A 15,660-nucleotide genomic window follows, 5' to 3' on the forward strand; every position below is an offset into this window, starting at 1 on the left:
AGAAACGTGAAGAACTTTGTATTACAACGTTTCCTCTGCAAGGAAGAAGGCGCGGCGACCGGTCACATTCAGGCCGCGGTGCCTTGGTTCTACCAGATGTAAGATTAGAAGTCTTCTGGGATAGTTTTGCTTGTTTTTTTGTGTTTTTTTTTTTTGCGTTAGCAAGGTAATGTTTGATTATAGCATTTGTGGTGAGACTTTTCAGGAGCGTGAAATCAATACACAGCCCGACTTCACCTCTGTAAGAAATGTTGGCAAAGGCGTGGAGTAGAGTTGTTGAGGGAGACGTGCCCGTATAATTCAAAACGTTTTGTAGTCAACCTAGAGAGAATCGCACGGGATACCTTAAAATTCGAAGCATGTTTGTGCGAATTGAAATAATAATAATAATAGTAATAATAGTAATAATAATAATAATAATATTAATATAATAATAATAAAATAATCCTTTTTTTCTTTACTGCCGCAGAATAACCGTGAGGATATTATATGGTGGCACAAATGATGCAGAGCAGAGCAGAGAGTGAATATTAGTTGTGCGATGTTCACGCTTTGCCTCACTGGCATCACGCCCGATTTTTGTTTTCTTACGCATTTATAGGTGATGTAAAGAAATATGATCTTCGCGTAAATAACTATTTGGAAAGCGAGAAAATCGGCTTGCACGCCCATCAGCACGTCATCGTGATACCATTTGATAGCCTGTGCGATGACATCCATATTGGCTGATGTTTTAAATCACCAGTTTCCAAAATGTTTGGCTAAGGGGCCGGGTCGGGGATCTGTCTCAGTCCCGAGGATCAGAAAATATAAATATAAATATAAATAAAAAAAAATAAATAAGTATTTGTATAGTGAAGTGTTTAGAGAAAGTAATCATTTAAGTGGGAAATTATAAGGATTATGAATGCATCTACATTATTTATATATTAAATATTTAGCTAATTTTGACATTATATAATAATTGAGACCTAGAAAACTTACGAGGCATACATCGAAGTGAATAGACACTTTGGCATGTTCCGACAGGCCAAAAGACTGATAAAAATGGTAGACCTGATGCTAACAAAATGCAATAGATACGACACAGGACAGTAAGCCCAATGTAGACATGGCAACGCACGCACGACCAGTCCTGACATGCTGTTGCTGGTGATGATAATGTCCAATGAATAATAGGACGAGAGGACACACCTTACGATAGGCAGTTTTTTTCTCGTTTTCTCCGGTGTCTTCGTTTAAGCGGTTGGTTCGTGTAGCAGGGTCGTTTCTTTGCGCGCGTCTATTGTTGCGCCCAGCGGACCACCTTGAAACAGGCCGAGGGCCGAACCTATGGGGCGGATCCGGGGTCCCTGATTGGTCTTTTCTGAGGTACGTCACAAATGCCCGCGCCGCCGGCAAGTTAAACGCGTGCCAGTGTTTCACGCGTCCACAAATACCGCCTCCGATATAAAGATGCCGCCTGGAAAGATGTGTTTGCTGGCAGACTGCTAGCTTGGCTGGGCTTGTGGCCCTATCGGGAACCGACGCCGTTATCTTCGCGTTTTGCTTCTACACGCGGAGCAGGCCCGAGACGCTTTTAGTGCTTTACCACGCAGTGTTGGGGTTTGCAGTTTCCGCCAAAACTAGTCTTTTCGTTTTGGCAAATATCTGTAGCTTTGTAACGTGCCACTCCACAGCGTCGCCGCGAAGCGCCGTGAACGAGGGGGTCGGTTGGGTTAACACGCGCCCCCAAGTTAAACCGCGCCGTCCCCCACTGCACCTCCGAAAAGGGCCACCCCGGCGACGTCCTTGCTGAGGGCCGAATTCTTGCCTCAGACAACAAAGAACGAGCGCGAAAGGGTCGTTCTCGCCTCCTGCTTGCGAAAGAGCGGGACGTTCGAATAGGCCAATAAAGGCCCTAGATTTACTTCAATGTTTTACTGCGTAAGCAAACGGCAATACGCGGCCGGGCTTCATTGGAACAACAGCGGCCAGTCGAGGGCCTGACGGAAGACCTCCGCGGGCCAGGAAGTGGAGACTCCCGTTTAAGTAAATAAGGTTTTTTTTTTGTTTTTTGTTTACTGAAAAACGAACATACAGCGAGCGCGGCTCTAAGACGCCCGTTTCCGGCTTGAGCGGCGTCGCCGTCGGTGTCGGCGTAACCGCGCGCGTTGCATTATGGAAAACCTTCCCGCTAAATTTAGCGAGAAAAGTTTCCCGCTCAATTTGGTGAGGAAATTTTTCCGCTAAACTTGGCAGGGAAATGTTTCCGATGAATTTAGAGCGAAAATTTCCCGCTAAATTTAGCGGTAACATTAGGGAGTTTTGGTAGATGGTTTTCGCCGTCCCGCAGTGCTCTCCACATCCTAGTACCATACCCTGAACTCCACAGCCAAGGCCATCGGCGCGCAGGCGCAGTAGAGGCTCGTACGTTGCGGAGGGCTTAGCGGGGGTGTAAACGCGGTCTACGAAAACTGCATATTTTCCCGCTAAATTTAGCATGAAAATTTCACTTTTCAATTTAGCGAAAAAGTTCCTCGCTGAATTTAGCAAAAAAATATTCACTGCTAAATTTAGCGGAAATATGTTCCTGCTATATTTAGCGGGAAAATGTCCCGCTGAACTTAGCAGAAAATTTCTCCGCTACATTTTGGCGGGAAAATGTTACCGCTAAGTTTAGCGGAAAATTTTCCCCATAAATTTAACAGAAAAGATTCCTACTAAATTTAGCGAAAATTTTCCGCTCAATAGGACGGGAGCAATGAGGAGGAGGAGGAGAGGGTACTGAGGGGGAGGACGGGCATACCCTTCCCTCCTCCTCCTCAAGAGCTGCGCTCCAATTCGGCATTGCAGAGAATTGTAAACGTCTTTTTTTTGTGCAATCAATTAAGCTTTTAATATTATTTTTCCTTGCTGGGGTGATTTTTGCTTCAAAATTTATTTTCATGGGAATTCACTACCGTTGGTGGATTTTACTAGAAATTTAGGACGAGTGGGACCGGGCATTTTAGTGAAGAGCGTTTCGTCGAATGCCGTTTCATCGCATGTCGGTTTTTCCTTGTAAAATTGCAAAGCGTAGTTCTCTTTTTGTAAAAAGTAGGGCCAAGAAACTTGCCATGGTCTACGGTGGGCGGCGACGCAGTCGATCAAGTCGAGTGGCCGGGTGTGTTTGGCGTTCGTATTGATATATGGCGTCGGGAGCAGCGTCCGAAGGTGCAGCCGACTAGCGAAAGAAAGCAGACGACACGCAGACGAAATCCGTTGGCAGCGAAAGCGCTGTCGTTATGCAGACGCGTTTTTTTCTTTAAGTTTTGCTTTTATTGTCCGCATTTATTTTTTAACCGAAGGTACATTTCAAAAAGATTATGTTCATTTCAATAAATTACCGTGGTCGCGAGTCGTCGCGATCATAGAGTTATTACAATAAACGCTAGAGGCTCAGCTGGTGGTAGTGTCTACGGGACTTCCGGTTGCAAATCGAGGCAGACAGCATGCAGTCTACTTTTCCTGTCTTCCTGCGTATTCCTATGGGAAAACGCGCGTGAATTTTGTCTCGTCGCCGGAAACTAAGATGATTAAATTTTGTTATTTCGGTTGTACCGGTAGTATGTACCTTTATTAATATTGTGAAACTGTAATTGCTTTAGTTCCAGCATTTTTCCTTAACCGCTGAACGATGCGAAACTTCGCTATATTTCAGGCCCAAACCTCTGTTCCATGGCAGGTATGAAGAAACGAGCGACGATTTAAGCAAAATAACGATCAAAAGGAATGTAGAGTGTGTTCAAAGTTCGCCAGCATTCCGTTGGTGCTTATATATTGCTAATATGCCTTTCCTCTCGCTATATGTAAATGACCCCGCCGTGCATCTTTACGAGTGATTAAAAAAACGTTCGAAACGTAAAAAATAAAGTACGTGGGCTACGAAAGGTTTGTTTTCTTATTATTTCCTATGTTGGGAAGTTTTTTATCGCGCACCTGTCCTCTGGCTTCCCCCTATTCGCAAAGATTTGGAGCGTGCGGGTGATGATTTGAACACAGAACAAGCATCTTCGCAGCAGAAAGAATAAAGCAGCACTTATTTATTGCAAATCGGACTATATTACGTGACTTTCAATTTATTTTGATTGTCTGCAAGCACAAGGAGTTACTTACCCGGTGTTACTGCGTAGTTCTTGCCGTCTCTCATGGTTTTCCACATGTCCTTCGTTCGTTTGGCACATATATCCCCCATGCTGGAAAGCGTCGACGCCGTGTTCGCGCTAACAGTGTCCGACAGTGCACATAAATACACGTGCGAAGCGGTTTTAACACCATTTTTATTGCCTCGAATTCTAAATAAAAATGCTGTAACTGACCACTTATTTCGTATGCGTGACTGAGAAATGTTCCAATGTGCCTAGTACGTACAAATTATTCGTGATATTTGCTCTTATAATCGAGCCCAGAGAAAAAATGCAGTCGCTTTTTCCCCTAGAAATGCATTACCGGAAGTTAATTTCTGACTGCTTGCTGTCTGCTGTCTAGCGCCATCTGAGCCTCTAGCGTTTATTGTAGTAACTCTATGGTCGCGATAAGGAGGTGGCTCCATCTATATCTATCAATACGAACGTCAATATACTGGATTCCTGTCGTCTGCGTCGCTGCCCGCCGTAGACCCTGGCAAGTTTCTTGGCCTTATTTTTTTACAGAAAGAGAGCTACGCTTTGTAATTAAAAAAAAAAACAAAAAAAAAACTACTTGTGAAATACGCCTTTGATGAAAAGATTAGATTTCTACGTGCAGGTGTCGATTTTCACGATCCATTTTAGATCGAGACTGGTGACTTGGACCACCCTATATATCATCGGTTGTGACTCAGGGATCTATGCTGGGTCCCGTTTTGTTTCTAAGCTGTTTAAATCATCTTGCAGATAATTTCGACATTAACCTCACAGTTCGCCTGTTTGCTGACAATTGATTAGTTTGCTGTATTCAAGAATCTCAAGTCAAGTACACCAGCTGTTCTTGACTTGACTTGACCACACGGATGTAAAAACATCTTTGAATGCAGTAATAAAAGATATTAGTGACGCAGCTCACCGTGAACTGGGAAGTAAAAATCAACTGAAAAAAAGCGTGTTTGTGAGAATAACAAACAAAAGTAAAAACGTATTGATATCTCGATATGAATCTGATGATGCGCTCTTGGCGCGCATCAGTCACTCCACATTTTTGGGACATACTATAACCGAAGATCTAAGCTGGGAAATGGATTTAAAAACATCTTTGCTATTCAGCTGAAAGAAGACTATGGCCACTAGGCTCGAAACTAAAAGTCGCTCCCTCAGAAGTTAAATGAACTGCAAATTTAACTCTAGTGCCTCCCATATTGGAGTATGCAACCCATTTAGACAGTAGCAAATCGACAAAACTGAACGGGTGCAAAAAAAAAAAAAAAAGAACTGCAACGAGTATAGGGCTCTTGCACGACACCTTGATGCATCCCTGCTTCCGGTTCGGAAATCTCGCAGGATCCCGGCGGAATCCATGTTGGAGGCATTGGTCGTTGTTCTTCTATGTTTTGTGTGCTTTGGGGCCGTGTTCGTGCTGTAGTTTGGCCGCTCACTCGAGGTTTAAAATGGTCAGTTGCGCCATAATGAATTGTTCCAGCCGTAAAAGTCGCCGCCCAAACAAAACTATGACCAGCAGTGTAGTTTTGTTTCTACAATTCCGGCAATCATTAGGAACCAGGACAAGGCGACGCTCGAGCATTCGGTTCGCCGGCGTCATGAATGGCACCGAAGGATACGCCGGCACAGTCGCGACTGGGGGGGGGGGGGGGGGGGGGGGACGGGAGCAGAACGCGGCAAAATCCTGGGCGCACAAATCGCCGGTCCAGAGAGAAAGAACTAGAAAGTGAGCGACTGGAGGGCGGAGAAAGAAAGCAAACGAAAAGTTAGGCGTGTCCGCTTTGCCGCGACTTGTTAAACAGTTGCTCGCGCGCTTGTCAGCCCTATTTATTTTTATCAAAAAACAATTCCGGTGATTCTTCTTTTTGCGTGTGATGCACTATAGAAAATAAAAAGGTACAAGCCTTACAGGTGATGTTTTGTTGCTTGTTTGTGCATATTAAGGCGTCGCCAGCGATTTGGGCTCATGGGGACCGCCAACTGGCTGGTTGGTTTCCGATTCGGTCAGTTCAGTAACAGTACGTACTATTAAGTCCGACTGAGATGCGAAAAGGGACGGAACTTCCTTCCCACCACCAGCGCAGCATAGAAGCTAGGATTGTGCTGAGCGAGGTTCAAGCATATCGGTGTAGGACGCGCACCCTCGGAGTGCCCATCTCCACCCCGCAATTTTATTAGTCTCCAGAGGCCTCCAGGAGGCGCAGCATCCGTCCACGGCCACGCTCTCCAATGCTCGCATTTCATTCGAAGACGATTACAGTTCAAATTCTGCTGTACCCAGTTAAGATTGATGTCGCTTTTTTGTCCCTTTTCAATAGGGCATCAGGGGTATGCGTTTTCGCATAACTTTGCCTACCAGTGTTGCCGTAAGTGGCCCAGAGCACGAGGTTAGATATGTCTGAACCAAGCCTAACTAGAATTTTGAAATTTGCATTTGCTAAGGCATTTTTATAATATAAGGAATTGATCGATGTTTAGTTGCATGGCACACATCGCCTTCAATGAAGAACACTAACTCATTAGACTTGTTTATGCGCATCAGTGCTGCATCTTGGTTTATTTCTTTGGCAATAAAGTCACGAAAAAAGTTTTAAACGAACCAATATGTATAATTTGTTTTTGTAATGTTCAAGAAACGTGTGCGTGCACAAGTGAATATAGTATACACTTAATCTAGAAGCAACAGTTTCGTTTTATTTCGTAAATGCTCCAGACAAAAATGCGAGAGCCATGGTTACGAATTCATGTTTGTAAGATTTTGATCATATCACTGTCAGAAACAGACTGAGTTTTTCTGCAGAAGATATCGATATGCAAGGAAATATAGCATGAAGTGAAAAAGGGAATAAGAATAAATAAATATGGGAATTGAAATTCAGTATTTAGAATTATGAAGACGCCTTTTTTTTATAAATGGTTGTACAACAGATATCTGACATTACATTTTCCATAAACATGCTCTGCCCGTGTCAAAAAGGGGCCAAATAATATTTTCATATCAAAATAAATATTGAAGAAGAACGCCATATAAGAGACTAAATGAAGCCATATAGGAATCAATGTAGCGAAGCGGGCGAGTTGGTTTATGATTACAAACTCGCAGCAGTGCGCACAAAATACACAGAAGAAGGGAGGAATGGAGAGAAAGAGCGCCGACCTTCAGCTGAACGTTTAATGAAAAGAAAGCACCGAAGTAAACAACCACACCGCCGTCGCGTATACACGTGCTAAAATAAGTTATACATTTATTGCGTAAATCAACCAATGTTCGGCTTACGGAATTATCGTCCTTCTTTCCTACCTCGTGGGCTTCCACCAACTCCTTTGCAGTTTTGTCAGCCGCTTCGGCAAAAACCGTTGTCTTTCAAAGAGATAGGAAAGGAGGGTGATAAATGTGTCAGCCAAACATCTCTTTATTTACACACAAAAAAAACAGAAAGCTTATTTGAGCATGTTTTTATTAAACGGTGTGTCCATTAAACGTTCAGTTAAAGTTCGACGGAGGTCCTGTCCGTTCCTCCTTTCGTTTGTGTATTTTTGCTCGCCGCTACCAGTTTGTAGCCATACATGGAAATAATTGGCACCATATATCGATATGTTCGTCACAACTCATGACGATATATGGAGTTCCGTTGTTATATATGCCCCAATTTGCTCCCTTGTATGGGAATATACTGCCTTATGTATCTCCTTATAGGAGTATATATGGCCGTACCTAAAATATAGGGTGTTTGTGAGAAATCCGAGCCCGCCTTTTAGCACCGCGGAAAGAAACTAAACACTGCTGAGAGCTCGAACTCCGTCAGAACGTAGCCCCAGCAGTTCGAGCAAAATGCCAAAGTTTCAGCACCAGCCCTTATCTTACTCAAAAGTTATACACAATTTTCTAAACAATTCAGTGGAAAAATGGCGGCCGACGGAGATCTCGGTTACATGGAGCTCTATGGAGCCAGAAACCGAAAACGGACAAAAATGGGCCCCATTTCCCATTGAAAATTAAAAAAAAATCACATAACTTTTGAGTAAGATAAATGTGTGTGCTGAAACTTTGGCATCTTGCTCGAACGCCCATATATGACAACCCATATATGACAACTTCATAAGGGTTATTTTTTTAAGTAACGGCTAATTACTCTTCGTCTCGAGTATTCGAGTAACATAATTGAATACCTTTTAAGCAACTGTAATTGCAATTGCAGTCCATTACCTTTTTTAGTTACATGCACAAGACTGGGTCAGAGTAAACGTCTGTAATGCTATAAGCAGCATCGATCTACCATAATGCCTCGTTATTGTCTTCAGACGATTTTAGGGATTGCGTTTATACATTTAAAAAATAAAGAAATCCCCCCGACTGGAGAAAGAAACAACGTACCAATTCCATTCCGTCTGTATGTCACGGCGGATATTGGACTGTTCGTCTGCTTAATGACACATGACCAAAACAGCGGTGCGGTGCGACATTTATATTGCGGGGCAGAACAGCTGCCCAGGCTGCTCGACTTTTTTTTTTTTAAGGGGGTGATGAAACGATTTCTGTACTTTGCACCATGTTTTTGTACAGCAACCGTTTAGAACAGATCCATGACGTAAATGTGCAATGAAACACGTGTTCGTTTTTGCCACTCTCAATAGAGGTCACAAAAAAAAATGAAGAAAAACGAGGAGCGTTAACCCCCTTAGCTAGCAGCCAGAACAATCTCCTGGGAGGGCGCTCTACTCAGCTCACGGCCCGAGCGGCAGCGAGCGCTGCTCGAACGGGCTAGACGGGTAGCGGTGGCCCGCGGGGCCTTGGACTTGGGGACCTGACCCGGGGGCCTTCACTGAACAGACTTAATTAAAGTTTTTACCACCACCACCACCAACAAGCGGCCCCGTGATCTTGAGCCGATTATATGCCGCCAATGTTTATCACAGCCGCGCGCTAGGGTTGGAAAAAGACAGGACACGCGCTCAGTTTCAGCTATTGTTTTGGTTCGGCTATTGTCGTCATTGCAGCGATGGGACACGGGCCACTACCCGAATGCTTGTCGAGCTATTAGGGAGTTTTAGAATAGCGCACGCTAAAGCTTTGCGTGCGCAAAGAATAGCGTCGTCGTCACTGCGCATGCTCCGAACGCAAACCAGATTTTGCGCTTTGCGTGCGCAATTTTAGCGTGCGCTATTTTTCGGAAATAGCGTGCGTACGCAAAGATTCTTTGCGCTTCTCCAAGGAGAATTCGTGATGAGAAGTTGGCTAAAGCCAAGACGAGCAGAGTTGAAAAAAATGGCGGCTTCCAGGATTATGTCAGCGGCTGCTTTGGCGACGTCGTGAGTGCGACGTCGGCGGCATCCTCGCGGCTGCGATTTTCAATACGGGACGGCATTGTACTCGGTTTGCCAACGATCACCGACAGCTTGGTGCTTGTGACGCGCGAACATTTCTCGGCGAAGGTATGATGTGCGAAGGTCAGTACACGAGACCTCTCTTGCCGAGGCGACGCAAGCGGACACGACCGGTCAACCGCTCGCGTCGCATTATCACGTTTAAACAAATCTAAAATAATACTCGGGACCAAAAACCTTTCTTTTTTCTTAAGTTACAGCATTTCGTGGGTGAAATAAAAATTGTGACTGTGTCTTGGTGGCGTCGCAGGCGCGAGATGCTTGGGCTTTTGCGTCGCGACGGAGAAACGCTATTCTAAAACTCCCTTGCGCCGCGTGCGCTAGTACAAGCGCTAAATTTAGCGCTAGCGTGCGCTAAAATTGCGCACGTTATTCTAAAACTCCCTATTGATTGTAACAAGCCAAAAACGAGTGCTCCTCACGCAATGCTCGGATTCAGTATATGAGCCGCATTCAAATATCGCCACTGGGATCGACTAAAATTGGCGTGTGTGTATGCTTGTACGGCACCACGACAGAACAGCACACGACATAACAGCACGCGACAAAACAGCACGGTCAAAACAGCACGCGTCAAAACAGCACAGCGTCAAAACAGCACGGCGACAAAACAGCACGCGTCAAAATAGCACGCGACAAAACAGCACAGCGTCAAAACGGCACAGCGACAGAAGAGCACATGCCAAAACAGCACGGCGTCAAAACAGCACGACGTCAAAAGAGCACAGCGACAAAACAGCACAGCGTCAAAATATGGCATTGACTATATATAGATAGGGTTCCGCGTTTTCAGTTTGTATTCCGCGCACTTTTTTGGTTTTTATTTCATACAAAAATTTTCAGTTTATTGCGGTGAATATTCGTAGACTCATAAACTTCTCAGATATATTACGTTCATTGACGAAAACCTGTATGCTAAGAAAATACAATAATATAAAGCGTTTGTGCAAATAGTATATTGAGTACCAGGTACTGGTCTTCTTATTTGTTGCCGTCTTTGGCAGCCGACGCGACCTGTTCGGTAAGACGCACTCCATTATCGTCGTGTGCTCGTATTTGCTCACAGGACGAGCATGAGTTTCAATACCACTTCAGTCGGAGAGGCAAATATTAAAATGGAGAAATTAGCAAGTATTATACTCGGTGCGTTTTCCCCCATTTTCACGACTGCGAGAGGTGATAAGTTCGCGCCGACGGCAGAAATGACAAGAAAACACTCCTATTTATGCCCTCCTCTAGTAGACGGAAGCAAGGGGTGTTAAACAATGTGCGGACTTTACGGACGCTCTTGATTTCGGTTGTTTGATTTTACGATTTTACGATTAAACTCTCTTCTTTTAGCAAAGAATTCGGCACAAATCCCTATCAGGTGAAAAACCCAGATATCGTCCTGAAGACCCCTGCGCCCCCGGAGCTTTTGTTGAAATTGAACCGATCTCGCAGACTAGCTGAAAACTGAGAAAGGAAGTGGTCATATGGTCAGTAATGAGTAGGGTTTCGTGCTTTCAGAGTTTACGTTTTCGTCAAGTTCGGAGGGCGTTTTTTCTGAGTTTATTTTTTGCCGAAAATTCGGAGTTTATCGGAGTTTATTTTTGTTTGATTCCGAATTCTCTGAACTTCGGAGCTCAATTGCGCAGTGTTTCTTATTAAGAATGAACAAATAATATCCAAATGTAAACGTATGCTGAACAACAAAGAAAAAAAAACGCGATTGTATCAATTAATATTTTCTTCAGTTCGATTTGGCGTTGGTGTCATTACTACTGGCGATACTAATTTATCCTAGAGCAAACGTGGCACACAAGTGTTATTTCGATAAATGTCAATACCGTAAAATCAATAACCTACTGGAGGTACTCGCTGGGAAGCCTGTATTCATTCCATGCCATTCCATCAACCTACCGCGCGGCCGCAAGAGGTAGAGTGGAAAAGGATGAAATAGAGAAGTTTTAACTGTCCTCTTCCCCGCTTTATGTAACATCTATGGTCCATAGCTTTCACGGTTACAAAAACACAACCTCTCCTTCCTCTCAGGCACAAATAGTATGACCTAAACCGGAAACATAAACAGTGACTTTTGTCTTGACCCGAAGTACAATGACCTGTTGTCCTGACCGAAATTTGAAAGATATGTGTGGTAGCACTTTCCCAAGACCCTTTACTCTACGCGTTGATTAAACCATTCATTGTAAAATGTATTTGTGTGTGTGTGTGGGGGGGGGGGGGGGGGTTGGGGATTGGCACATCGAAATTCAGAGTTTATCACATAAATCTGAACAGACGAAATTTTACCGGCGGGTGTTTTTCGAATTTATCCGAAAACACAAAACCCTACCATTTCGTCGTTTACCCTGAGACTGGGGGGGGGTTTTTTGAAGAGCAGAAGAAACAGAAAAAACAGACAGGTCTCAAACTCAGCTACACGTTTATTTCAAAAACTTCCTCTTATATAGTTCGTTTTCGTCGTCAACAACCAATCACATACGACTTGTCTCGACTTGTCCTTCGCACCGTGACTTTACAGGTTCCACTATATCACAAAAGAAGCGGACACTCCCAACGTTTCCAAGTGAAAAGGTTCTAGCAGAAGATATGCCTCACAAAGCCCCAAGCAACTCTTTTGTGTCCTCACAATAAACAGGACAACAGCCAACAACAACATCCCACTCAAAACTGGTCACCTCCAAAATTGTAGAAAACAGACAATACACACCGGTACACACCACAGACAATACACACCAACAAAGCCTTTCAGAATGACTAACTAAAAAAAAAAAAAAAAAAAAAAAAAAACCCTAGTTATGAGTCACATTCGCCCGCCCCCCCCCCCCCCCCCCCCACACACACACACCACTCCAAACGCCCTCGAAAATACTGAACTTTTTCAGTTAAGATCGATTGTGGAAAAATGAATTCGGTGTACTTTTACCGGTTATATTCGGTTTAACCCAAAAACGCTGAACCCTAAATATAGCGTTTGAAGTTAAAAAAATTCACTTCTCAAATGAGGCACTGTAAAGGAATTTCGGTTCTAGGCCAATTCGTCGAAAGTTAACTCGCCGACGGCCAATTTTTCGAATCCGTTCTTTTGGAAGCAAGTTCGTAGTGGGGAGTATACTCGATGGGAAGTCGCACACGACAGTTCCCTGGGCAGTACCGAAGCCCTTGTTGGTATTCTGGCTATTTTGTAGCGTGAGTTACACTAGCCAAGGTTGAGCAGTTTCGCGTGGCTCGCATAATAAGCCGTGCTCTGTGCTGCGCATGCGCGAGGAGCAGTGACGTCACACGGCACACAGCTGGCGCGCCGGAGTCGCCGCCGCCGCGCGCTCCGCCGCCGCCGCGCCCGCCTCGCCGGTCTGCGCATTCCAAGGGAGTGACGTCATAGCCGCGGCAGACGCACTGGCGCCACCGCGTGCCCACCTGTACGCCTCAGTTGCGCAGTAGTCAAGTCTGACGCTGCACCGGAGCCGCTTGATAGCGCCTCTTATTTTTTGAGCATAAGCTCACGCTACGTATATCCTGGCATAGCCGAGTTAAGCCACCGCAATTTTTTCGAGCAGTTTTGCTCATTTTGACGCGCCAGTTTGCTGGCGATATCGTCTACAATAAATAATTCAATCGCACGGCAATGTGCTGTTGTTAGTTGTTAAAAGAAAAAAAAAAAAACAGAAAGCGTGTGCGGCAACGGTGTGTTCAGCCGATGCTGCAGTGTAAGGCCACAGCATTGAGGCTGCGGCATGTTACTGCTTCACCGGTTTCCGCTTCATCAAGGCCCCCCCATTCGTCGGCAATAATCTGAATTTAACTCAAAACGTAGAACTTCTCGCCTGCAAGCTCCAGCCGCGTGATTCCAGGAGATTTTATTGACGGCGAATGAACCCCGCAGAATCGGTGCCCATGTTACACCTTAAATACGCTCCACATTAAGGTCACCTTATCTTACCGGTTCTATCAATGCATCTGTAATCGGCGCAACTCCCAGTTTTTTTTTCTTTTTTTTTTTCTTGTTTTTTTTTTCTTGGGGGGGGGGACGTTTTATGCCTAGGTGGTAATTAAGAAACGACGAGTACTACGGAACCTCACCGGACCGCCGAAAAACCAGGCAGTCAATAACTTGAACTTACGGATATCTTTTTGCCAGTAACTTTTTCTCTTTCCCTGACTCCTTCAAAAAACACCAGACAACGCAGCCAAGATAGATCGACGCGAAGGTGTCCCCTCTAACTACCCAATCTCTTCAGAGATGAGCGTAGTTAAGTAGTAGTAGCTACTGCTAACTTTATTTGTTTTTAGCAATCGCACAGCCGCAGCACTCGGAACACTGACTTGAGTGCGATCCCGTCGCCGCCAGCGTACAGGTTTTTTTATTGTTCTTCCACTAGGTGTTAAATGTCCAACCCTTTTTTTTTTACATTATGTTTTGTTTTCATAAAACGCTACATATTACAGACAGACTTTTTACATACCTGCTGTTTTGTCGTTGTGCTGTTTTGACGCCGTGCTCTTTTGTTACGTGCCTTTCTGTCGCTGTGCTGTTTTGACGACGTGCTGTTTTGTCGCGTGCTATTTTGACGCGTGCTGTTTTGTCGCTGTGCTGTTTTGACGCTGTGCTGTTTTGACGCGTGCTGTTTTGACGGTGCTGTTTTGTCGCGTGCTGTTTTGTCGTGTGCTGTTCTGTCGCGTTCCCTGCTTGTACAGCTTAAGGCCTGCTCACACATACAGCGGAGCGCTAAGTTAGCGCTACGTGAGCGCTCCAAGGAGCGCTCATGTGGCGCTTCCAGCGCGTGACTTCGTTCTAATATAGCGCGTGGTTAGCGCTTTAGTAGCGCCTTGTTAGCGCTCCTGTAGCGCTTCAGTAGCGCCGTGTTAGCGCTTCAGTAGCGATTTTTTAGCGCTCCAGTAGCGCTTTGTTAGCGCTTCAGTAGTGCTTCTTGTACCGCGGTGCTGCGGATTAGTAGGTGCACTGCAGTTTCGGTTCCTGTATTTGGGTGTGCATCAGCAGCACCATGGCGGACATGTGGGATGCTGAAATAGAAATGCGACAAATGCTCTTACATACTCGAATCGTGCATTTCTGTGTGGACGGCTTAACTCCCAGAAGAACCTTCTGGGTGCGCGAAATCTTTCGCCGCCGAGATACCGACGGGTACCCGGCGAACCTTGTTCCTATAGGCTGAGGGACCGAGACAGAGCTCTTTCGAAGGCAATCATTTTTACCTGCGTGTCCTTAAAACCAGCTTCACACATATCGAATGGAAAGCTGAGGTCGTACCCAATCAATTAGTCGCTCAGAGTCCATGACACTGGGTCCCCTGCCCGACCCTCTGCTTAGAGAGCGGCTCTTTTACTTCCTCTTCTTTCAATGCCAAAGGAAAAACAACAACCAAGGAATCGCCGTGCACGCGCTATTCCGCAGCAGCAAGCACGGCACAAGGGGCGTGAGAGCGCTAACAGAGCGCTAACAAAGCGCTTCTGAAGCGCTAACAGAGCGCTACATCACGCGCCAGGAAGCGCCACATGAGCGCTCCTTGGAGCGCTTACGTAGCGCTAACTTAGCGCTCCGCTGTATGTGTGAACCGGCCTTCAGTCTGCCTCAACGGGGGACTTGTCTCTCAGCTGTAGATGAGAAATATAGCCAGTGTAGTACAACCGCTGGCCTTGGATTTTAAACGTGCAGCACGTAGTAGTCATACACGACCGCACACCGGTACGATGCTCACTTAGATCGAAACGGGTAGGGGTGGGGATTGAAGCCAGGATCCCCAATTTTCTGCAGCGGGATCTGTCGTTCCACGTGCTCTGAGCTGGTGTGCGCTAGGCCACTTGGCCACCGATCTCCCTCTGGGATGGACTACGACCAAACACTGCGACCCCAGGCTACGTTACCAAGTTTTGCGAAGAAGGAAAGGAAAGAAAACGCTTGCTTTTTCTTTCTTGGTCAGTGGCGTTGCGAGCGAGTGTGCCTGGGTCCCACTAGTGTCAGTAAGCTCCTGTAAATTGAAACATATTCCAATCGAATAGCAAAATTTAGCAAAGCGTTAGCGCGTTCCGCGTACCGCGCTACCGAAGCTTCTGAAGCGTGGTCTTAAGCGCGCTTCCGGGTGATACCGTGACCGCGGGG

This window comes from Ixodes scapularis, unplaced genomic scaffold (genome assembly GCF_016920785.2).
Source record: "Ixodes scapularis isolate PalLabHiFi unplaced genomic scaffold, ASM1692078v2 ptg000460l_1___fragment_1__unscaffolded, whole genome shotgun sequence".
Classification (NCBI taxonomy): Eukaryota; Metazoa; Arthropoda; class Arachnida; order Ixodida; family Ixodidae; genus Ixodes; species Ixodes scapularis.